The sequence below is a fragment of the Hetaerina americana genome, unplaced genomic scaffold, assembly GCF_022747635.1.
Source record: "Hetaerina americana unplaced genomic scaffold, ioHetAmer1.1.p SCAF_1, whole genome shotgun sequence".
NCBI classification, from domain to species: domain Eukaryota; kingdom Metazoa; phylum Arthropoda; class Insecta; order Odonata; family Calopterygidae; genus Hetaerina; species Hetaerina americana.
This window is the reverse complement of record NW_027286069.1, coordinates 121,914,270-121,939,482: the sequence shown is the minus strand read 5'-3', so window position 1 is coordinate 121,939,482 and position 25,213 is coordinate 121,914,270. Positions and strand designations below refer to the sequence as shown.

General features: G+C 41.7%; 1 protein-coding gene across 1 annotated transcript in view; it reads right to left on the bottom strand.

The window, feature by feature from the left end:
• The window catches only part of LOC139696351 (major facilitator superfamily domain-containing protein 12-like), a 49,234-nt gene extending 30,993 nt beyond the window's left edge, over nucleotides 1-18,241 (bottom strand). Inside the window, exon 1 of the mRNA XM_071595103.1 lies at nucleotides 18,143-18,241. The gene's annotated coding sequence lies outside the window, so the exon portion shown is untranslated. The remainder of the gene's footprint in view (nucleotides 1-18,142) is intronic.
• Between the last annotated feature and the right edge of the window lie 6,972 nt (nucleotides 18,242-25,213).

Here is a 25,213-nt window from a genome sequence, read left to right as displayed (position 1 = left end):
TTCCCATGCCTCTTCAATCATTTCCTCTGCATACAGGTTGAACAGCAACGGTGATAATGGGCAACCCTGCCTTAAACCTCTTCCTAACAGTGCCCATCCGGACTCCCCGTTCCCCACTCGCATCTCAGCAGTCTGAGACATGTACAGGTTGTGGATTAGCCTCCTTTCCCTCCAATCTATTCCTATTTTCTGCAATATACTCATTAGTTTTTCCCAATTCACTCTCTCAAACGCTTTTTCGAAATCTACGAAACGGGTAATTACGTCCTGAATCTCGATTAATAATCTCCTTACTGCCTTGGTATCTCGCGTACCCTTTCCTAAACCAAAACTGATCATCCCCTAAGTAATCTATTGCCTACCTACTCTCTATACTTTTGTTTATGATCTTGACAAAAACTTTAGCTACGTGGTATATCAAACTTATTGTCCTATAGTCCTCACATGATGTAGCGTTTACCTTTTTCGGAGTAGGAACAAAAACGTATCTCACGAAGTCTTCCGGCCAGATTCCTTCATCTTAGATACTACGAATGAGCCCATATAGCCTCTACCCCCCACATTTTCCTAAACATTTCAATAATTCCGCGGGAATGTTATCCACCCCCACGGCCTTATTTAGTTTCATATATCTTAATGCTCTTTCTATCTCATCGTCGAGTATGCCTGGACCTGAGCTATCTTCTTCTACGTCATATTCTCTTTCAATGTCTAACTTTGTTGGTCTAAGTTCCTTACTATACAGTTCTTCTGTATCTTCCTTCCATCTATCTTGAATCTTTCCTGTTTCAACTGTTATCTTACCCGCCTTATCTCTAACTGTTAGCATAGATCTCCCCTTCTTACTTCCCGATAGAAATTTCACTTTGCTGTAGAGCGCACCATTTTTTCACCCTACCTCTGCAAACATGCCACATCCTCACATTGCGTCTTCCACCATCCTTCCTTTGCTTTATTTGTTCCCCGCCTCAATTTATTGTTTGACTCTATGTTCTTCATTTTGCCTAACTCTGTATTTTCATTCTTCCATTTTCTCTGCTCTTCCATCTTAGTAATCATCTCATCCGTGATCCATGGTTTCCTAGTACTTTTCGTGTTAACGGTTCCAATAGTGTATTTTGCGGTTTTAGACAACCCTTTCTTGATACTTTCCCATTTTTCTTCAATTGTACTTAGCTCTTTGACTCTGACCACAAATTAGTTTTTATGAAATTTAGCCTTCGTTTCCAAACGTAATGGCAGTGGCGGCGGGTTAGAAAATGGATTGAAAAGGAAGGAGAATACAGGCTGTGGAGGAATATCATGGAGAATGGTAAAGTAAAAGGCGGGTAAGATAACAGTTGAAACAGGAAAGATTCAAGATAGATGGAAGGAAGATACAGAAGAACTGTATAGTACGGAACTTAGACCAAAAAAGTTAGACATTGAAAGAGAATATGACGTAGAAGAAGATAGCTCAGGTCCAGGCATACTCGACGATGAGATAGAAAGAGCATTAAGATAGATGAAACTAAATAAGACCGTGGGGGTGGATAACATTGCCCCGGAACTATTGAAATGCTTAGGAAAATTTGGGAGGAAGAGGCTATATGGGCTCATTCGTAGTATCTATAAGGAAGGAATCTGGCCGGAAGACTTTGTGAGATCAGTTTTAGTTCCTACTCCGAAAAAGGTAAACGCTACATCATGTGAGGACTACAGGACGATAAGTTTGGTATCACACGCAGCTAAAGTTGTTCTTAGGATCATAAACAAAAGGATATAGAGTAGGGCAAATGTTTACTTAGGGGATGATCAGTTTGGGTTTAGGAGGGGGAGAGGTACGTGTGATGCCATTGCAGTAATGAGATTATTAATCGAGGGGAATATAGAACACCACCAGGAGGTATTTTCCTGTTTCGTAGAATTCGAAAAAGCGTTTGATAGAGTGAATTGGGAAAAACTAATGAGTATATTGCAGAAAATAGGAATAGATTGGAGGGAAAGGAGGCTAATCCACAACCTGTACATGTCTCAGACTGCTGAGATGCGAGTGGGGAACGGGGAGTCCGGATGGGCAGTGTTAGGAAGAGGTGTAAGGTAGGGTTGCCCATTATCACCGGTGCTGTTCAACCTGTATGCAGAGGAAATGATTAAAGAGGCATGGGAAGAACTCGAGGTAGGAATGAAAGTGGGCGGGGAATCCGTAAAATCAGTTAGGTTTGCTGATGACCAAGCTTTAGTTTGTCAGTCCGCCAAGGGGTTGCAAGCATTGCTGATTGAATTGGAAATTCAGTGTGACAAATATGGGATGAGAATAAATATTAACATAACAAAAGTTAAGCAATTTTCTAGAAAGAAAAAGGCTAAGCTTAACTTTAAAATAGGAGGGCAAAAACTAGAGCAGGTAGAACAGTTTACGTATCTCGGAAGTGTTTTGGACCAACACGGTCAAAGTAGTAGGGACGTGAGGAGAAGAATTGCGCTAGGCCAAGAGGCTTTCACAAGGAGGAGGGAGTTGATGACGGGGACGTTGAGTAAGGATATTAAGAAATGACTCGTAAAAACTTTGATATGGAGCGTGGCTATGTGCGGCGCGGAAACGTGGCCATTGAAGCAGGAGGATAGACGTAGACTGGAGGCCTCTGAAATGTGGGTTTGGAGGAGAATGGGGAAGTTGAAATGGACAGGGAAGAAAACAAATGAGGAAGTACTTGGTATGGTGGGCGAAGAGAGGGGTTTGTTGGGCGAAATCCTTTGGAGGCAGGAAAAGTGGATGAAGGGGTAATTGACTGGCAGTGGGATGTTGAGGACGGTAATAGAGGGGAGAATGATAGGCAAGCGAGGAAAGGGAAGGAACAGGATAGGGATGTTTGACGGGATGATGTGAGGAAGAAAGTACTCAGAGATGAAGAGGGACCTGTTGTAGAGTAGGAAACTGAATTTAGTGTTTTTGTTAGGAGTCACAATATATTTATATGGTATCTGTGTCCATCCAAAAACCTACCTTAACCGCTAGATTACCTTAAAATATATATATATATATATATATATATATATATATATATATATATATATATATATATATATTTATTTATGTATGTATAAGTGGATCGCGTTACTCCATGAGGTAGAGCGTTGGACTACTGACCGGTTGGCCTGGGTCGATTCCCGGCCATGGCACTCTGGTACCTGCAGCTACATCCACGCTATTTGTTTTTTCGGGTACCGGATCTTCCTTTAATACCATAACCGGCACAGGGAAAGGAACTGGCCTCCCTGCCCTGCTAATGTGTGAAATTCACACGCCGTGTATGACCCAGTGCTGGGTGAAACTCTATCATCAACAACCAAAAAACCTTCGGGATGGTTACTGTGGTACTATACTATATATATGTATAATATTTCTAAGTACACTTTTTCTCAGTGGTGAAAATTCATCAGTTGAAATTGTTTACCGAAAAAGATGAGTGAGGAAAGGAATTATGTAGTTTATATAGTTATAATAATTGGTTTTGGACGCATGTATAAAATATCCGTCAAAAGAATATCAGTTTAATGGCTTGTGATGCAGTATCTTAGCGAAGTAACGAAAATTTGATGAGCGAGCGCACTAAGAAAGAATGAAGTTCGTTGGGGAGAAGCGAATTTGAATCCGAAATAGCATGCCCAAGTATGGATACGCAGCGAGGAAAGATGAAGAGAGGGTGATGCGTGGCTTGAGGCGAGGCGAATATACCTTTGGGCATTCGTATTGGAAAAGCTACCATGAGTGTGAGTAAGTCTAAGTTTAAAACGTATTCTGGAAAATATTGTCTTTGCGGAAAGTGCAAACGAATCTAAGTGCCTGCATCTACCGATGGGAGTTATTGAAGAAGAATGAGGGAGGGAAGATAGATGGCTAAGGCACCTAAAATCACTGCCCGCGCACATGCTTCGAAAGTTTGGGTCGCCGGGTGATAACTTCTGGGTTTGGACTGGAAGGTCACGACCAAAAAAGTGCGTGGCACCGTGTGTGTTATGCAATTCACGGGCACTCAGGGGAGGCCGCGGAGGAGACGACATATGCGACGGGAATTGTCCTTGATAGGCATGGGCCTTGAAGTACCTCCTTGTTGGCTTTCCGCGAGAATATCGAACAGTATTGGAAACAGAGAATCACTTTCCCTTGAACCACGACGCCATCGAGTAAACGGAAGAAAGAGACGGAGCGAGCGGGGGACAGAGTACCGTACGCCTGTGAACCAGTTCCCCGATGCAATACCCAAGCGCGATTGTACGTTTAAGACAACCGGATTTCCCATGCCCGAGTGATTATAGATTCAAACTGTTTGAGAAAACAAACACTCGAAGAATTGGACGTATAATTAGGAGTTCTACGCACGTACTCCTGTCAACACGGAGACCTCATGCATAACGGAAGGTGATCATTCATCAGCGTCTTAGACACGCGTTGCCGGACACACCCGCGTGGAATTCGCTCAGGTTTTTTTAGATCTAAATCCTGTTTTCCAATACGTTATATTTAATTTTCGATGCATTAAGGTGATTTCGTTTTGAAGAAAAATAATTACATTTCATTTGGAATAAAAAAGTAAATATTTTTCTATTTATTATAGGATGGGCACTAAACCAATCAGAGGACATATACAAAGCGAACGGTAACTACGGCCGTATAAATATAATGGGAAGAGTTCACCCCAGCCGTACTCATATAAATGGGCAAAGGATGGGTGGGGGATATTGGAGAAAATAGAAAGAGTAAATCGTTTTTTACTATATTTATTGTTAGTCTTATTTTCAGTTAATTATTTAATTTTATAATTTTTATCGATTTACTGTTTCTATTTTCTCCAATATCCCCCACCCATCCTTTGCCCATTTATAAGAGTACGGCTGGGGTGAACTCTTCCCATTACAATCAGAGGACTCTCGTAAATAAATTATAATGAATTATTATATAATTCTAAAGATGAAAGTCTGCCTAGTCAAAACCCCAAAATATGATTTGTAAATGAAAAATTATTATCTCCCCATCAGGAGGTTGATGTAGCTTTTGTAGCTTTGTAGCACATTGCTAGATGATTCGGTAATCCAAGGCATCGATTAAGCGTCGATTAGTCCATTTTATCCATTCTGGCGATTTTTAAACCTCCTCATTCCCGCCGAGACATTTGATGACGCTTGGACAGAGCGATGGCAGGATACATGGGATACGAGATAAAGGACGGGATGAAGATCAATAAAAATAAAACTAAGGTTATGCGATTTTCCACCATATTATATTAATATTATTAGGTTATCTACCGGATTAGGTAGGTTTTGGAATGGCCACAGCTAGTAAATAAATATTTTGCGATTCCTAGTAAAACACAAAATCCACTATCCTACTCTACATCAGACCCCTCTTCATCTCCGAGTACTTTCCTCCTCCCTTCATCCCGTCCAACATCCCTATCCTGTTCCTTCCCTTTCCTCGTTTGCCTAACATTCTCCCCTCTATTACAGTCTTCAACATCCCGCTGCCGGTCAATGCCCCCTTCATCCACTTTTCCTGCCTCCATAGGATTTCTCCCAACAAACCCCTCTCTTCGCCCACCATACCAAGTACTTCCTCATTTGTTTTCTTCTCTGTCCACTTCACCTTTTCCATCCTTCTCCACACCCACATTTCAAAGGCCTCCAGTCTACGTCTATCCTCCTGCTTCAATGGCCACGTTTCCGCGCCGCACATAGCTACGCTCCATATCAAGGTTTTACGAGTATTTTCTTAACATCCTTACTCAACGTCCCCGTCATCAACTCCCTCCTCCTCATGAAAGCCTCTTTCCCTAGCGCAATTCTTCTCCTTACGCCCCTGCTACTTTGACCGTGTTGGTCCAAAACACTTCCGAGATACGTAAACTGTTCTACCTGATCTAGTTTTTGCCCTCCTATTTCAAAGTTAAGCTTAGCCTTTTTCTTTCTAGAAAATTGCATAACTTTTGTTTTATTAATATTGATTTTCATCCCATACCTGTCGCACTGAATTTCCAATTCCCTCAGCAATGCTTGCAACCCCTTGGCAGACTGACAAACTAAAGCTTGGTCATCAGCAAACCTAACTGATTTTACGAATTCCCCGCCCACGTTCATTCCTACCTCGAGTTCTTCCCATGCCTCTTTGATCATTTCCTCTGCATACAGGTTGAACAGCAACGGTGATAATGGGCAACCCTGCCTCACACCTCTTCCTAACACTGCCCATCCTGACTTCCCGTTTCCCACCCGCACCTGAGCACGCAGAGCATGTACAGGTTGCGAATTAGCCTTCTTTCCCTCCAATCTATTCCTATTTTCTGCAATATAGTCATTAGTTTTTCCCAATTCACTTTATCAAATTGTTTTTCGAAATCTACGAAACAGGCAAATACCTCCTGGTTGTGTTCTATATTCTTCTTGATTAATAATCTCATTACTACAATGGCATCACGCGTACCTCTCCCCTTCCTAAACCCAAACTGATCATCCCCTAAGTAATCATCTGCCCTACTCTCTATCCTTTTGTTTATGATCCTAAGAACAACTTTAGCTGCGTGGGATATCAAACTAGTTGTCCTACCTGTATAGTCCTCACATGACGTGGCCTTTACCTTTTTCGGAATAGGAACAAAAAGTGATCTCACAAAGTCTTCCGGCCAGATTCCATCCTCAAAAATACTGCGAATGAGCGCATATAGCCTCTTCCTCCCACATTTGCCTAAACATTTCAATAGTTCCGCGGGAATGTTATCCATCCACATGGCCTTATTTAGTTTCATCTCCTTTAATGCCCTTTCTATCTCATCGTCGATTATGCCTGGGCCTAAGCTATCTTCCTCTACGTCATGTTCCTTTTCTATGCCTAACTTTGCTGGTCTAAGTTCCTTACTATACAGTTCTTCTATATACTCCTTCCATCTCTATTGGATCTTTCCTGCGTCAACTATTACCTTACCCGCCTTATCTCTAACTGTTAGAATCGATCTCCCTTCCTTACTTCCCGATAAAGATTTAACTTTGCGCTACAGCGCATCGATTTCACCCTTCCTCTGCAGACTTTCCATATTCTCGCACTGCGTCTTCCACCATGCTTCTTTTGCTTTATTTGTTGCCCACCTAAATTTATTGTTTAACTCTTTGTACTTCATTTTGCCTAGCTATCAACTTACAGTCTTCCATTTTCTCCGCTCATCCTGCTTTGTAATCATTTCATCTGTGATGCATGGTGTCCTAGTCCTTTTCGTGTTAACGGTTCCAATAGTGTCTTTTGCAGCTTTCCATAACTCTTTCTTGATACCTTCCCATTTTTCTTCGATAGTGCTTAGCTCTTTACCATCCTCCATGATATTCCTCCACAGCCTGTATTCTCCTTCCTTTTCAATCCATTTAATGCTTCTACATTCCATTTTCTAGCTCGCCGCCCCTGCCTTATCTTTTTGAAACGAACGCTACCTTTCTTAACAACTAAATTGTGGTCAGGGATCCGTATCCGCTTCCAGGAAGCTGTGCGAATTAATAACGCTGTTCCTAAACCTGGGCCTAACCAGAATATAATCTACCTGATACCTTTCTGAGTTACCTGGCATTTTCCATGTATACCTGCGTCTTTTGTGGTTTCTAAACTAAGTGTTGGTGATGACTAACCCCTTTCTCCTGCAGAACTCAACTGTTTTCTCCACGCGGTCATTCGTCGTGCCTAAACCGTAGTCCCTCACCTCATTACCATCTCTTCCTTTGCCTACCGTCGCATTTCAATCCCCCATCACTATCAAATGTTTCCCTGCGGGAAGACACGCGATTATGTCCTCTAACTGACCGTCTATCCTATCGACCTCTTCCTCCGTATGGTTGCTCGGTGGCATGTATACCTGAATAATAACTAAGTTCGTCGGTTCTGCTTTTATCTCTACCATTAATAATCGATCCGCGACCATTTCTATGTTGACTACGCTTCTTCCTACCTCTTCATTTGATACTATGGCAACCCCTCGTTGGCTCTCGTCCTCGCCGCTGTATATTATTCTAAATTATCATTCCAGTAATCCCCGCTATCCTTCCATCTCACCTCGCATAGACCTAAAATATCTATATTTCCCCTTTCCGTCTCTCGCTTAACATTATCCAATTTCCCTGACCTCATCATTGTCCTAACATTCCACGTTCCTATTCTAACTAGCTTGGCCTTCTTCTTCTGCGTCTTCTGTCCTTCTGCTGCCGGTTTTCCCTTGCAATGTTTTCGTGGGATGACGACCACGGAAGCCTTGCCTCCCCCACTGCCGGGCACGACACACGGCCGATTGGGCCGAGCCCCGTAGTTGCCAGGACTCAAAATATCTCTACTGTCCATCATATTTATATCTTGGGAATGATAATTGAGGTGGTTTCCCGTTGCCTTCCTCAATAGTGTTTTTAACGTGACACCATCACTTACTGGCCGCCCCACTGGGGTCAGACGCCATTGCAGCCGCCTCACTGAGGAACAGACGCTGCGTGGACTACCTTTCGTCTGGCTCCTAACCTTTGACCTATCTGGCATGGGTGACCCTACCAGGAGCAATTATTATTACTTCCGCCAGCACAGCTCTAGGGGTCATCGGAACGCACAAGTCTTCCACTACGTCAAGGTTGTATTCCGGGGAGGTACCATATTATATATATATATATATATATATATATATATATATATATATATATATACTATATATGTATTTATACTAATTTAATTTTCGCCCAAATTATGAATGATATGAATCAAGACTGCGCGAACGAACATTCACATTGGCGTAATCGACCGATTTTGAATTTGTTTACCTCCATCGCAACGAACAGAGGACATTGTGCTTTGGAGGAAACAACATTTTTATAATCCTTGCTACAGATATAATTTGTAATCTGGATTTTTCTGGAATTCTGGAAGTTAACTATAACTTGTTTCGTAATATGTTACACGTGTTGTTAGTTTTAAATGACGCAAAACTTGTATTTTGTAAATTTCTTTACTTATTTCCAGTTCTTTTAAAAATTTGACGACAGTGAGCGAAAATGGAAAAAATAAAATGCGAGCAAGAAAATAGAAGTTTTAGTAATGAGCTGGAGGAGAATATCTTTTTTATTGACAATAACGGAAAAGTGTATTATTTTATTATTATGTTTAATTTGTAACTCTACGGTCAAAAAATATAAAGCCAGCAATTTACGTCGACATTATGATATAAATCATCCTAAGTTTTCTAATCAATATCCACCGAATTCCAAATTAAGATTAGATAAACTTGCTTCTTTAAAATCAAATTTAAATAAACAACAGTCAATTTTGACGACCCTTAGCAATCAAGTTAATAATGTGGCTGAAGCAAGTTTTGTTATTGCCGGGAATATTACTCGTGGAAAACGCCAGGATAGAGAGGGAGAGTTTATTAAAAAAAACTTGGAAGATGTACTTAAAGTTTTAGATCCAAATAATGCAGCATTGCAAAAAGTGGTTTTTCGCAAATTCCCATCTCGAGAGACACAACCGAACGACGCAAAAGAGCAATTAATACTTCCCTTGAATACAAATTAAAAAATGATTAGAAGAACTGCATTGTATTCAGCTTAGCATTTGACGAATCCACAGATCTTCCGCAATTGGCAGTTTTCATACCATTTTTAACACCTGACTTCGTTGTTAAAGAAGAAAAATTAGATTTAGTAGCACTTCAATAGTCAACCCGCGGTTTCGATATTAAAATGCATTCGATTCCATGGTGAAAACTTTTGATGTACCTCTTAATAAACTTGTAAACATTGTATGCAACTTATGGAGCTCGGGAAATGCTGGGTAAAAAAATTGGTCTTTTTTTGGGCTTTTAAGAGATGATTCTCATATTCCACAATTTATACCGATTCACTGCATAATTCACCGAGAACATCTCGTTACAAAATATTTAAAATATCCTGATGTTGTGAAAACAGTGTTATTCATTGTAAATTACATTCGCACCAATGCAAAACATCATGGACAATTTAAAAATTTCCTTGAAGAATAAAAGGACGAATAAGTTCCAAATGGCATTAATTTCTTCTGCATTCTTGGATCTAGCTAAATTAAACGAGTCAGCCAAAAGGAATATTGATGGAATTCCAAAATAAGTTTCAAGACTTGAAAAATATTTTAAATCGCCTCTTGATTATTTTCTGAATCCATTTGAAATTCACATAATTCAAGGTGAGTTTTCCATTTCCAATATAATTATGACCCAAAAAGCATCTGGAGAATTAGAATTAATGGAGACCTAAGAAGATCAAGCTCTACAATACAAGTCGACGCCGATTACTGAATTTTGGAAATGTGTACCAGAATCAAAGTATCCTGAATTAAAACAGGCTGCCTGTCGAATTATTTCAATATTCCAAACAACGTACTTATGTGAATCATTTTATTTATTTATTTTATTTATTTATTTATCGACTTATTGGGCGAGGTTGGGACTAATAGGCCCTTCTTCCACCTAACCCTGACGTTACAGACATCGTTGGGATTTTATTCCACTTAAAAATTCGTGAATTCCAAAAACCGATCAGTATTAACTGACCAGCATCTGAATGAATTGCTGAGAAGTGCTGTCACCAAGTATTCAGCAAATTTTAAAGAATTATCAAGATAAACAAAATAAATGTGTTTAATTTTTATATTTAAATTCAATACACATAATTTGTACTTTTGTTTATATGTTTCCAATCAATATAATTGTTTTAATGCCTTTTACTTTAATTGCTTTAACACGAGAAAGATTCTACATCCGCGATGTTTATTGTCAGCAATGCATTAAATTTGAGGACAATAGCTGGCTTGCGGTCGCGGCTATGTTGACCAGAAAAATGTTCGAAAGAGATGCAAATGCTCCTTGGGAATTAAAAGACGTTTGAAAATGTATTGCGTCTTAATTGAAAGCTACATAAATCAAATCTGGTTGTTTAAAAATATTTGGGATTTTTTTTTATTTTTACGGGTTTGATATATTTATTACATAATATTTACGGCCGTGGGTCGACATACATTCACTTCTTATGTCCGGACAATCCCTGCCAGCCTCCAATTACACGTAATCCTCCGATGAAACTGCAGTGTATTTGTTTTTTTTACGAATATACTCATCTCTAAGGACGGGCGCATCACACGTCGAGATGAACTCCGTCGGGCCTGTTACGTAACCCCGCCTGCCGCCAAATTGAGGCGAGTGCTCCGCCGCCCGTGCCATTCGGGGTTGCCGCGGCACCAGAAACACGTGATTCGGCATTACGTAAGACAGGTGGACTCGACCAACCGAAATTAAAACCTTGAATATTAAAGTTTCTTCATTTTGCCCTTCCACTCCGTATTTCCCACCCATTCGCGCCATCTCGCCCGCATCCTTGAATGGTCCTCATGATAGAACGAATGCTCTGGAGGACATCGTTGGGATTTTATTGGTCGTAGTGAAGTTAAGGCGAGTGTTTGGAGGGTGGGGTTATGAAAGCAGAGCATTCAGCTGTAATTGGCTCTCCTAATCCCTGGGTCCAAACTCGAGTGATTCATGTCCAGGTCTTGTCTGTCACGCCAAGAGAGTGTGATTTTTTTCAGGTTCAAGATCTTTGTGGGACAGAACAAGACACTGCTTCCCTGCTCGGAGTTTTACGTTTTGAATTCCTCTCTCCTTCTCAACCGACTTCCGGTTTGACTGCTACGGTCTGTTGACATTAAGTAATTTAATTTTTCTTGGATGCTAAATGAAATTTCTTGGGTTACTTTCAATGACTTATTTGAGGGGTGTATAATTGATTAAAGTAAACTCCGCGCCGAAAAATGATGATCACTTACTCTTGATAGTAAAGCAGCCAACTTCAACTCCGTCGCCAACAATCCTCTACCACCACGGAAATAGGTGATTACTGATTGCTGAATTTGATAATGACCCTAAATGGAGCGATTTTAAATACCCCCAATTCATTTATATCCCTCTCGACAATTTTCCCGGCTATGAATAATGCCATATCCATATTTTGGGAGGGCTTCACCCACGCCGCGGCTCTTTTTTCAATTTTCTCTCTCTGGAGCGACGAAAACCTTATCTACGACGGCCGCAAACAGCCCTCGCCCTCCCCCGCAGGCAAGTGCCGATTGGCCCTGTCCAGTTGCACGAGCACCAAATGAACTGTTTCTAAACCCATCCGTTGAGGTCCTCAAAAAGAGGACCCCGTTCGCCTAAAACAGAAGAGGGTCACTCCGAATCCCAAATGGTGGAGATGCGAAGCGAACAGCGGATCGGCGGTTCGTCCTCGGGCCCTTACATAAGAGGAGGGTGAGAGGGGATTGGTATTCTCGGAGGGGAAAGCCCTCCCGCCCCTCGGTCTCCCTCACTCGCCCCACGGCAGGGGAAATAGTTTCTGACGTCCTCGCGCGTGGTGGTTATTGGAGCGACAGCGGACGACGGATAAAAGTAGTAGTTTTTGTGGGAGGCGACCGACTGCTGAGGTCATTTGCACCATAGGGGATGGACAGGAAAGGATGAAGGGTGGAGAGAAACCCGGCGTCGGCATTAGCCTACTCTTTACGAAAGGCGCCAAGGGATCCGCAGTTTAACGTCCCATCCGACGGACGGCGTAATCACTCAAAGTGCCCTCCATAAAGCACCTCAAGTAGGGATCGAGATACCTCTGAAAAATATTCAACACCGCCGGGATTTGAACCCACGCCCTCTGGGTGGGAAGCCAATACATAAGACCCACCACCATCTCGATCCCCCACGGTTAAGAGACGGTTCATTTGCTATTGGGGTGATGTCCAGGGAAATAGGGATAGGGTGGGGGAGAGCGTAGGCTCAAGCCTACTCTCACGATAGGGTCCATGCAGTTTTACGTCCCATCCGACGGACGGTGTTCTCATCTTGAAGTAATCTCCTCGAGGCACCTCGAGTTGGGTTCGGGATACCACTAATGAATCGCAATACCTCCGGGATTCGAACCCGGAGCATCGTTGGGGGAAGCTAGTGCATTAGCCACCGCCCCACCCCAACGCCCGCCGGGTGCTTCTTGTTTTGCATACCTGTACATATGTATATGTATATGCATATGCATATGCATATGTATATATATATATATACATATATATATATATATATATATATATACATACATATATATATATATATATATATATATATATATATATATATATATATATAATTATGTGCGCGTATTACCTTGCGAAGAAAATCGTGGGCAACGCTTTGAAATGTTGAGCGGCCAAACACTTCCATTAGGATGTTAGTGCGTAGCAGTTGTTTTGTTTTTCAGGAGTTAATCGTGGTTTTGATAATATTTTAATCGACCATCTTCGTGCCTGAAAAATGTTTTCGAGAAGCTAATACCTAAAAAATAATCTCCATTCCCTAATGATTTCTGGAACGGTACAGTGTGTGACAGTAGGTCTCTTTCCCGCGCACTGTCGTTCGTTGTAACGTAGCAGAATAAAAACAGTAGGTAAATAATTTGGCATTCCTCCATAATTTGAGAAAAATGTCAATAAAATTCATTTGTCTCGTTTCTTCGTAGGCACTTTCCCCAAACTTGTGACAGCTGTCCAAGATATTTAATTTATTCGTGATAGGAAACATATTCCGGTTTTCATGATTTCAGCCCATGGGCGGACTGCCGCTACGGCAACCCTCTGCGCTTGTGCGACATCTCACTTTAAAAAAATAATCCCAGTCTAAAAAAAAAGGAAACTGAAATACTGGAAAGAAACGCATAGATGAGGAATGGGTAATGATGGAAACAGTTTGTCAGTACGCCTCTCCAATATTATATTACCTACATGTATTCCTAATCATTTCAGAATCCTAAACTTTGATTTAATTTAAAAAAAGTGAATCTAAACCTACGCATGAAGAAACATTTGTATTTGTTTTCCCAAAATTTTGGAATACAACTTTTATGCGAGTGCTAAATATTGATATTTTTAAAATGCGGACAATGATTAAAAGTTTTAGGGAATAAACTAAAATAGTGCACCAATTTAGGAAGTGTTTTGAGGAGGGTGGGCAATGTACACACGTGGTGGGGGCGTCAAAACAAGAATTGTGTTTGATAACGAAGCTTAAACAAAGAAGCTGTGGCTGATGGTAGGAATCTTAAGGAAATATACTAAGAAAAGGCTGATGAAACGTTTCCATGGACTTTAGTGTCGTGTGTTTCGGAACTTAAGAGTCGTTGGAGGGCGAGCAGAGAGGGGACGCTTTTGAGAAATGGATGAGGAGAAGGATGGAGAAAGTAAAACGGGCGGGAAGGAAAGAAACTGATGAAAATCTAGGCAAAGAAAGGGAAAAGGGGTGGATGCTGGCGTAGTTTCTAATAAGTCAGAATAAATAGATGCAGGACATATTGGGATAAATTAGGATGACGAAGACGGAAATTGGGAGGAGGATGCTGTGGCAGCGAGGCAAAGGGAGGAGGGGATTGGGCATTTTGGATAAAATTAAGGGCGGCCGAGAGTACAAAGAGCTAAAGGATGAATTATCGTAATTAGTAGTCTGGGGTGTAAGAATATTTTGAGTTATGTCAGTTAGGACTTAAGGGCTTATGGTAGTGCGTATTGGCCAGGCCTGTCAATATCTGTTGCAGAAACGTATTATCCCGAGGGATATTGAAAGTGATAGGTGTGGCGAAAAGGGAGGTGAGGGGATTGTTGGGAGAAATACAAAGGAGGCAGGTAAGATAGAGGCAGGGCCTTAATGATGGGACGTTGAAGACTGTGATAGAGGGGAGAATGTTGGGCGAACGATGAAAGGGAAGGAACTGGATAGGGATTTTGGGGGAATGAAGGGAGGAAGGTGTGCTTATCGCAGTGCTAGATGTTTGAATGTTTTTTGAGCAGAGACGAGGGAAACGTCGCTGTACCGTTTTTTAGCTTGTGTCCACCATAAATCTACCTCAACCGGCAGATTAATGATAATTTTTTCTAAGGTAATATGCCGCTTTAAGTAGGTTTTTGAATGTACACAACAACCTTATAAATATTTTGTGACCCCTAGCAAAACACAGCGTCCTACTCTACATCAGGTCCCTCTTCAACTCTGAGTACTTTCCTCCTCCCTCCATCGCGTCCAACATCCCTATCCTGTCCCTACCCCTTCTTCGTTTGCCCAACATTTTCCCCTCTATTACAGTCTTCAACATCCCACTGCCGGCCAATACCCCCTTCATCCACTTTTCCTGCCTCCACAGGATTTCTCCCAACAAACCCCTCTCTTCGCCCACCATACCAAGTACTTCCTCATTTGTTTTCTTCTCTGTCCATTTCATTTTCTCCATTCTTCTCCACCCTCCTCTTTGGAGGGTTTTGACATGTGGGTACATTTCAAAACCCTCCAAATCTATGACTATCTTCCTGCTCCAGAGACCACGTTTCCACGCCGTACATAACTGCCCTCCATTTACCGATAATAATGATACTTGGCATGACTGCATTGTTTGTCAACACGAGTGAGTACCTAACCAGAAGTATAAAATCAGATCAGATTACTCAGATATTAGTCCGAAGAAAGCATACTCACATGACATCCCAGAGCGTACTTTGTAAATTTTATCCGCCAGTAGTGAGATCCAGCCGGTGTGACCCTTTGCCTATGACTTGCTCGGCTAGTCATATGCAGTGGGTCAGTCGCTTCGACACAATAGTATCAAGTTGCCCGAGGTTCATTGACAGCAGATCATTAAGAGGACAAAGCTTCCTTTACGCATGGGAAATGCGAGTTACGTAATCATTCTATTCACACACTTCACTCGCATACGTGTCATCCTAGACTCATAGTTTTCTTCAGCTTCATTTGTTTCATTTTCACTCGCTTATATGATAAAATGTGGGTCGCGGTTGTCTAGGGGTAGAGCATTGGACTACTGATCGGAGGGCACGGGTTCGATTCCCGGGAATGTCTCTGGGCACCCTCACCTCCATCCAATGCGATTTCTGCGGGTTACAGATCTTCCTGGGAAACCATAACCGGCACAGAGAAAGGAACCGGACCCCCTTAATACCCTGCTAATGTGTGGATTTCACACGTCATAAGGGCTTAGTAAAACTCTGCTATCACCTACCAAACCGACCTTTGGGTGGATTACTGTGTTTATGGTTTATATCATAAAATAATTGCATTTGCTTTTGTATTACAGTTTCATATGAAATAAAATGTGCTTGCTCTATTCTTCATAACGATTTTTTTTAAAGACCTTGGAGAGAGGAGAATGTATTGGAAAAATTGTATGGCCGTTTCCAGCGATGGGCGTCGTCCATTGTTTGGCATTTTACGCCTAGCAATACAGTTTGAAAAATGTTCCATCACCGTGTCGAAAACAGATCTCCGTTGTGGTCAAGGAGTATTTTTCCCTGAACCATTTTTGCTACTTTAAGGACATTATGAATTTCGAGGTTTGTTGAATTTAAGTTTCGTGAATCGAGTTTGTGTTTCTGTGAGGACATTGCGGAACGCCTTCGCCGGGAAAGCTCTCCGCAGACGATTGACAATTAATCGAAGTTGAACGTTGAGATCGTCAGACTTCGGCTAACATTTGCGAAACGTGGATCCACCTCCTCTGATACGGGAAGGAGCAAGAGGTTTCACTTGAATCTCCTGATATTATCGAGAGTCCGACAGGAGCACTGAAGAAACTGAAGGGACCGCCCGACTCGTCTTCTATCGTGGGTTTTAACGTCTTCAGGAACAACCAGAGGTCAGTCAATTACACTTAGCGTAAGAAGGGTAATGCATTCTGCTGTCACGATTGGCGCCATCCCAGCAAAGTGACTTGATGCAAGGAGGAGAATGACCACTCACGACACCATGTGCTCAACCGATGACGACATCGTGACGCCGCCGTGATTATCCGCGGCTGGGCTCTCAAATTCAGCAGGGGTTCTATTAATATACATTTTTTCGGTTTCCGCCGTGTTCGAGGTTGAAGATATGGCAATGCAAGACTGAAATAAACGTTTAAATTTTAAGGTCCACTTTGAATGAAATTGGAGCGATTGAAATACCGGATGGTAGGCGAGGCCCTGACTCCGGCGAGTGACAGGCGACGCGAGAAAATTTTCTTCTTCCGGGCACATACTATCGTATGCATCCATAGTATTAATTACCCTGAACATCCCCGCCAGTGAGCGGGCGTGCGTTTCCAGGGACGTTTCACTGCAAACACCCACAAAACATGTTATTAATCCTATAACATTAGGAAAAACTTGTTCAATCATGTAATTCAGACGACGTTAGTAATTGCGACTGCAAACATCTTCAAGTTCAAAATGGTATTCTACTCCAGGTATTCTATCCAGTACTCTTTGTGGGAAAATAACGATCTTCGGTGGCGGATGAAATACAATTAGACAGAATACACAAAATTGTATAATTCATGCCGCCAGGACATATTGTAAATTATTCGTTGGGAGACCTCGAAAGCAATTCGGTCTCTTATTGAACGCAGGACGTGCCCCCTCCCCTTCCCCCAATAATTCATTCGTTTTCTTTTAGGATCCGTTTATTTGCTCAATTATCCTCGCCTAATCTTCCAAAATGTTTTCGCAAATTTTAATCCAAAATCAGTGCACATGAAAATGATACTTGCAACGGAACATTATTGTCTCAGGCGTAAATTCATGGAATTTACTCAACATATTGAAATGAAAGTAGTCACTTTGTTATTCCGCCCAAAACAAAAGTCAAGCGTCATGAAACCTAGGTCGTATCTTTGATGAAGTTTGTGTGGAATTGCAACGCAACTATTTTAATTTCAGTATAAATAAGTTCTTAAGAAATAGGAAAATACTAATTGAAGTATTTGTAAAATTGAATGAACAAATGGAAACTTCCAAAATATTCGTTATATCTGCGATATTGCCTTTCTTCCGAGCACAACCATTTGAAATCTTCTAACCACCTTTTTTCGCGTAACTTCCATCGGGCTCCCGACTTACGTAATGGACACACACACTGCGCATCCTCCAAAAATGGGCTCGTTTCACCTGCGCCCGTGGGCCGCGAATGTCGCTTCTTCGGAAGTGAGTCGATTCCTACCACCTGGAAACTGCGTTGTCCCTACCTGCAAGAGGCGTTGCCCGCGGATCACTCACCTGAACGAGCGACGCCTTCGCCGCCGCACCACTCTCAGGGGATGGCGGGGTTTCCTCCCATGGCTCCCTTCCGCGAGACCTAGCTGCCGGTGCGGCTCCTAAACCCTGACTAAAGCCATCGTCGCAAGTCCTCTCCACTCGAAGCCCTTTCCCCTCTACCCCCCCACCCTTCCCCCCCGCACTTGGTGTACACTCTCTGGTCTACGCGGAGCCACCCTACCGCCCACCTACCCCAACAAGGACGGTCAACCGTCGGGGGCGGGAGTGCGAATGGGCGACGCGGGGGCATCGGGGGCTGGGGAGGGGCCGGCGGCCATGAGTTCTTCCGCCTCGGTACGAACATCCGAGGAAGAGGGACTGGCCTTCAATACGCTCCCCCTCCACTTGCATCGTGTTCCTGAGCGCGAGGTCAGGGGTGGAGGGTGAGGCGCTGCCCCTGACGAAAACGAGTGACGTAAGAGCCGGAGAGCAAAAGCGTCTGCGAGCTAGAGAGGAGTTATGTCACCGGAGCATGATACGTCACAGAGATTTGGTGCGAATGCGGGATCCACTGTGTTATTTCGAAGTACCAGACGCCCGTAAACATTCATGCACGCACTCGATTTGTTTGTCTCCATGAACCCGATATCAACTTAAACGTTCATCCAGGGTCGGTAAGAGCTCCTTTGAATCTTCGGCCGACTTCCGGGAATACAGTCACGCGAAAAGTATATGGATGTGATGATGCGGACCCCATGCGACCGCGGTGCGTCGAGACGGCCTCCGCGGGCATCGGAAGGAACAAAATTCGGGAGAATTGGATCGAGAAAGTTGGTCGGCTAACAGTAAACACGAGTGAAAACAACAGACCGCTTTCTTTTGATGTAATCTGGAAACAAACACATATTTCTCGTCTTGTTTATGCTCTTGGAAGGAAATGCGCAGCTTTCGTATGTATTTACATAGTTATCGCACATGCGCAGTTTGCAGAACAACGTGCTCGCCTTTCGCAGACACAGTTGGGGTATATGTACAAGGTGAGGTTTAAGAGAAATGAAGAAAAAGTTTAAGAGAAAGGTCATCTGGTTAGGCCTCATTTAGAATATGCCGTTGGTGAATGGGATCCTCAGGAAGTTGAATTTACTATCGAATTGCTGATCACGTGCAGCGTAGAGGAGCTAGATTTTTCAAGCGTTGTAATGATAAACTTAGTAAAGTATCCGAAATATTAGAGCAGCTAGGCTGGGAATCACTCACGAAGCGAAGGTTAAATTACAGATTGAAGAACTTAAAATAATGGAAGGACATCTCTCTATCAGTGATGCTGAACATTTATTATCACCCCCATTGTACTAAGGTAGGAGAGATATTGGCCATAAGATCAGAGAGATTAAATGTAGAAGAGATGGAATTACAGAGTTCGTCTGGAAAATAAGTGTACTGAGCTCAGGAAAAAAAATGTACTACACTTTTACATATCTTAAGCTAATATTCCTCAAAATAGGACCCTTGTGAGTCGATACACTTGTTCCAGCGGCGTTCCCATTCCTGGAACGCTCCCGCGAAGGCATCATCGGGAACCTCTCGAAGACTCGTCGTCGACCTCTTCTCTGCCCTCCACGAACATCTTGTGCCACCGAAAGATCATGTTTCTGGACATGGCTGACTCCCCGTAAGCCTGGTTAATCATACCGACAGTTTCGGTAGACGATTTCCCAAGCTTTACCGCAAATTTGATGGAATAACGCTGCTCCAAAAACTTCGGCATCGCGTTCCGTGACGTGGGTCGAGCGTGGTGGTTCGCGTTAACAGAGCTCCTCACTACACCACAGCTCAGAGCCGACTGCCTTTTTCAGCGTCGCTTGCCAACATACCCCCTCCAATCGCAGCCCGTCAGAGCGGTGCTGGGCGCGCCGCTCCAGGCGCGCCCAGCCCAGGAGTCAGTACACTTATTTTCCGGACGAACCCTGTAAGATATTGTTTTTTCCACGTACGATTGTGGATAACATTGTTCGACCGCGGTATGGTCATGTTCGGGTAAAAATTAGTCCGGTGTGTATTTACCCCAGCCACATACCCTAACGGGGGCTTGCAGTGTACTAAAATATCTAAAAAAATAACTACTGCCTCCTCGGAGGTCTCCATAAGATAAATTTACTGATTGACGGGGCGCGAGGAAATTCGGGAATAGAATTCAGAATTCCATTCTAACTTGCACACCATATGAGCCCAAGGATAGCAGTCGTCTCAGTCTGGGGGAGGTATTATATAACATTCAAAAAGATCGTATCGAGATTTTTCATTCGGTGTCACGTAACCCATCGCCCAAGTATACTATTGCGTAACTTAATGCTGACTGTTATGATCATGTGTCGAATTTTTGTTTTGCGGGACTGTTTGGTATCTTTGATTACCTAGTCTCAGCAGGACGCTCAAATGTGACCTAGGTCTGCGGTGGATCCCTCTCGTTTGGGGTGATCATAAGTGTAGATGAAATTGTTGAAAAAGTTTAAGAGAAAGGTCATCTTTCGCTGGTCAGGCCTCATTTAGAATATGCCGTTGGTGAATGGGATCCTCAGGAAGTTGAATTTACTATCGAATTGCTGATCACGTGCAGCGTAGAGGAGCTAGATTTGTAAAACGTTGTTATGATGAACCGATACGCGTATCCAAAATATTACAGGAGCTAAGCTGGGAATCACTCACGGAGCGAAGGTTAAATTACAGATTGAAGCTCTGGCATATATTGGGCCGACGTATCTTTAGCAGTAATGTTGAAAATGCATTATCACCCCATCTTACTAAGGTAGGAGAGATCATGTCAATAAGAACAGAGAGATTAGGTGTAGAATAGATTTAAGATGTATTTTTTCCAGGAACGATAAGGAATCATAATAAAATTGTCCGACCACCCTAGGAGGGAAAAGTATTTTGGGTTAAAAGTAGTCTGGTGGGCCCACTGCCACACGCCATAGCGGTGGTTTTCAGGGCACTAAGAGGTAATACAGAGTACTAGATTGTAATAGAGTAATAAATTAGGTAAGAACAGATTACCATATGATCATCGGCTCCTTAAGATAACCTATATCTCACTAAATAATGTGACGTAGGGTGAGCCCTTGGTACAGCCTCATCGAAATTTGCCTCACACCTGATGGTATTTCAGAAAATTGGAGCTCAATAGTTGCACAGAGTAAGGGAGACATTCGTCTATGTTTCCACCATCTTATCGTTTTAAAACATTCATGAGATTTCCTCATTACTCGCTGTCGCATTCTCATTCTCAGGGGATTAAAATTCATGGACTTCAAATAAGTTAACTGTTATAAAATGATGTATGCATGCCACCATTAGCCAATCCTTAGCGAAAGCGGAAAACGTTTAAGTACGGGTATCAATGTTATGTTGATAGTAGCAAGTTCGAATGTTACAACTCGTGGTCGTCGCGTTGCGTTTACTGGTGTTTTTTTGACGTTTTAAGTTCTTTTTAAATTACCAATTGACTATGTAACCCGAATTTCGAGCCATTATAGTCCCCTTCTTTAAACAGGTTCATTATTGTTCAAGGCTTCTCATTTCGGACCCTCATATAGAAAAACTTAGCATTTCCTTTCCCGTGGTCATTAATTCCTATCATAGTTTCTATAGTCAACACTTTTTCGGGAATGTTCGTTGCCAGCAAGTCAAGAATATTATCGTCCCTAGTTGGTGAAGTGACAGGTTGATGCAAGGAGTTCTACGCAAAAGAATTCAATGGAGACTTTCAGGTCTCTTTGCCTTTACCCCCTGTTTTAAAACTATGCGTGTTCCAATCAATAGATGGGACATTGAAATCTCCACCGATTATAAGGTCTCGATCGTTGTTATGGGATAAAAAATTTTTGATTTGCTGATCTTATTTAACCATGTAATTATATCAGTCGTCCAGCGGCCTGTAAACTTCGCATACATGGATTCTTTTGGATTGAGTACTTTAAATTGAGCTCCAAATGATTTCAATAAAATCACAAGTAAATTGGTCACTTCGTCTCAAATATACGTACATCGCTTGCACTTTTGACGCATTCCCATCCAAGGAATTCCAAAAAATATTTTCTACCGCTGACATGTGACCTCCGAAGTAGTTTTAACGTATGTTGGTCACAACTAATGATTGTGAATAGATTTACCACAGTCATCACTAAAACATTATGCACTTAGTTTGAACTGCTAAATTTGGTTTAGCTGCAAGTAACAATTTTTTCCAATATCGAATATCTTAAAAAATCAATTACTTCCCGAAGTCCATCTATAACAATAGACTGGGAATATGCGAGCAAAGTAAAAAATAAATTAGGATTTATTATATGATTACTGAGGAAATGTGATGAAAATGTCAAAGAGAAATGTTATATTTTGCTCGTTGGACCTCATTTAGAATATGCTGCTAGTATGTATATGGGATCCACATGAAGTTGGATTGATTTGCCGAATTGGATCGCGGGCAGTGTAGAGGAGTTATATTTGTAAACGTTGTTATGAGTAGCGTACCAAAATAATTAAAGGATGGGAATCACTTACGGAGCGAAGGTTAATTTACAGCTTGAAGCTCTTGCATAAATCATAAGGATGTCTCATTTAGCAATGATACTGAAAATGTATTATTAGCCCCATCCTACCACGGTAGGATAAATTATGTCAGTAAAATTCGAGAGATGAAGTGCAGAACAGATAGATTTAGGATGTCATTTTTCCCAGAACGATAAGGGAACGGATATAAAATATTGCTTGCCCAAACGAATTAAGAGGGAAAAGTGTTTTGGGATAAAAGCAGTCGGGTGTGTAATCACCGCCTGCCAAAGACACTAGTAGTGGTTCACAGAGTACTAAATAATATTATAAAAGGTTGGAAGTAATTGCCCTGAAGATACCATCAAAATTATGCATAGAAATTTAATCTTCTCATAATTATTTTATCAGTGAAAATCATACTGTTACAGTACAATACATTAAGTTGCATTAAATGTTTCTTATGGCAAATTAAATAATTGTCAAAAAAAATTTGCAGGAACCTCGCAGATGCAATACAATTTTGCTGCAGTCTCAGGACTTTTTTACCTCATAGCATGTTTATTTCACGCATGTTTTTATTTCGCATATTTCCTTGTCACATGTGTTCATGTTAACAACTGAAATTCCCCAATGAAAATTTATTATGGAAGTAACTAAGTCTCTGAAATCTCATACACATTTTGCATTATTTTTGAAGAAAATATCTACCAGTCAGTGGAAGTTGGATCGGAATGAAAGGGGGTATTTTTTATATTCATCTATATTGTTTCCACCCCTCTGCACTGGCGTAAAAATATCATGAACGATAATTTTACAATGTCTAAACACAGTTGAAATGAAATGTCCCTGAGGCCCTGACTCCAAAATCTTAAGAATTGGGAACAAACATCTTGACGGGAGATAAATCAAAAGCCAGGTTTACTCATTACTTATGCTAAGTTATGACTTGTTATTCTTTCTACGAGTCGCCAATAGTTTCCCAGTGCCTTCGTATTTATTTATTGAATTCGGAATGCTCTCTTTCTTAATTTCTGTTCTTTTCGTGGGCTATAAATAATAATTGAAGAAAGAGACGGGTGGGGAAGGAAGGGAAGAAGTGTACATTTCACAATCACAAAAACAAACGAACTCGACCGATTAGAATGGGATACGTCAATGCGGACTGTAAAATAGCATAAGGTGCTAAATTTAACGGACCCAAGGCTGATTAGTGAAATGTGCGCACCCGTGGAATCGACTGCAAAAGTTTATAAAATACTGAAAAGTTGGATATAGTTGCGTGCAGTAGTATTGAAATGATAAAACCCCCTTAATTATACAGAGAATATACCCAGCAACATTTCGAAGGAAAAGATTGGAGGATGTTTGAAGAATGGAAGTGTATTTGGAGACGGAAGATATATACTGGATAAGATTTGCTGTGATAGCATTTGTACACGAGATTGACGCGCTTCAGAAAATTATGACAATGTTTGAAGAGGGGTTGAAAGAGTATGGAAAGAAAGTGAATGTTAGAGAAAAACCGAGAAGGCAATGAAAGACAATGAATTTTTAACATTTTCCGCTACTTGAGGAAGGATGGAGGAAAGAAAAAAAGGTACCGGTATCTTAAAAGCAGGTTGATGATAATTTGTAAGCGTGGATAAGACGGCGAGGAATTGGGAGGTACAAAACAAGGTTTGGGGAAAGAGAACACCTAAAAATACAATTCAAAAGACGAAATAACTGGCGCTTCCTTGAACGGAAAGGCAGTTGTCATAACGTCGGCTGTCGAGGGAAGGAGGGAAGTGGCTGACATTTTCAGATAAGACGAGAAATGCGGAGGAACAGGTTCCATGCAGAAGCAAAACGGAGGCGTGTTAGTGACCTAACACTCGGCAGAACGCCTTGTGTCATTCCTTTTCCCCTTCCGCTGCTGCTAGTATCTTTACTCATTCCCATGATTCACTACGTTATTGATGCCAATTTTAATTTAACGATGGCAGCGCTAAGAACTTAAATATCACCAGCACGATACCTATTACATACACATGTGTAGAAACATATATATAATGAATTGGACAGCAACAAACAATATAGAAACACATAAAACGATCACTCAAACGTTATTTCTTGATAACTTCTACGGAATTCTGCTCCATCTTCATATATATATATATATATATATTTATTTATTTATTTCCGCTCCGTCTTCATATATATATATATATATATATATATATATATATATATATATATATATATATATATGTATGTATATCTTGATATACATATATATATGTATGTGTGTATGCATATCCCTCCCCGGACTAAAACCTTGACGTGGTGGAAGGGCTTGTGCGATCCGATGACCCCTAGAGCTGTGCTGGCGGGAGTAATAATAATTGCTCCTGGTAGGGTCACCCATGCCAGACAGGTCGAAGGTTAGGAGCCAGGCGAAAGGTAGTCAACGTAGCTTCTGTTCCTCAGTGAGGCGGCTGCAATGGCGTCTGACCCCAGTGGGGTGGCCAGTAAGTGATGGTGTCACGTTAAAAACATTAT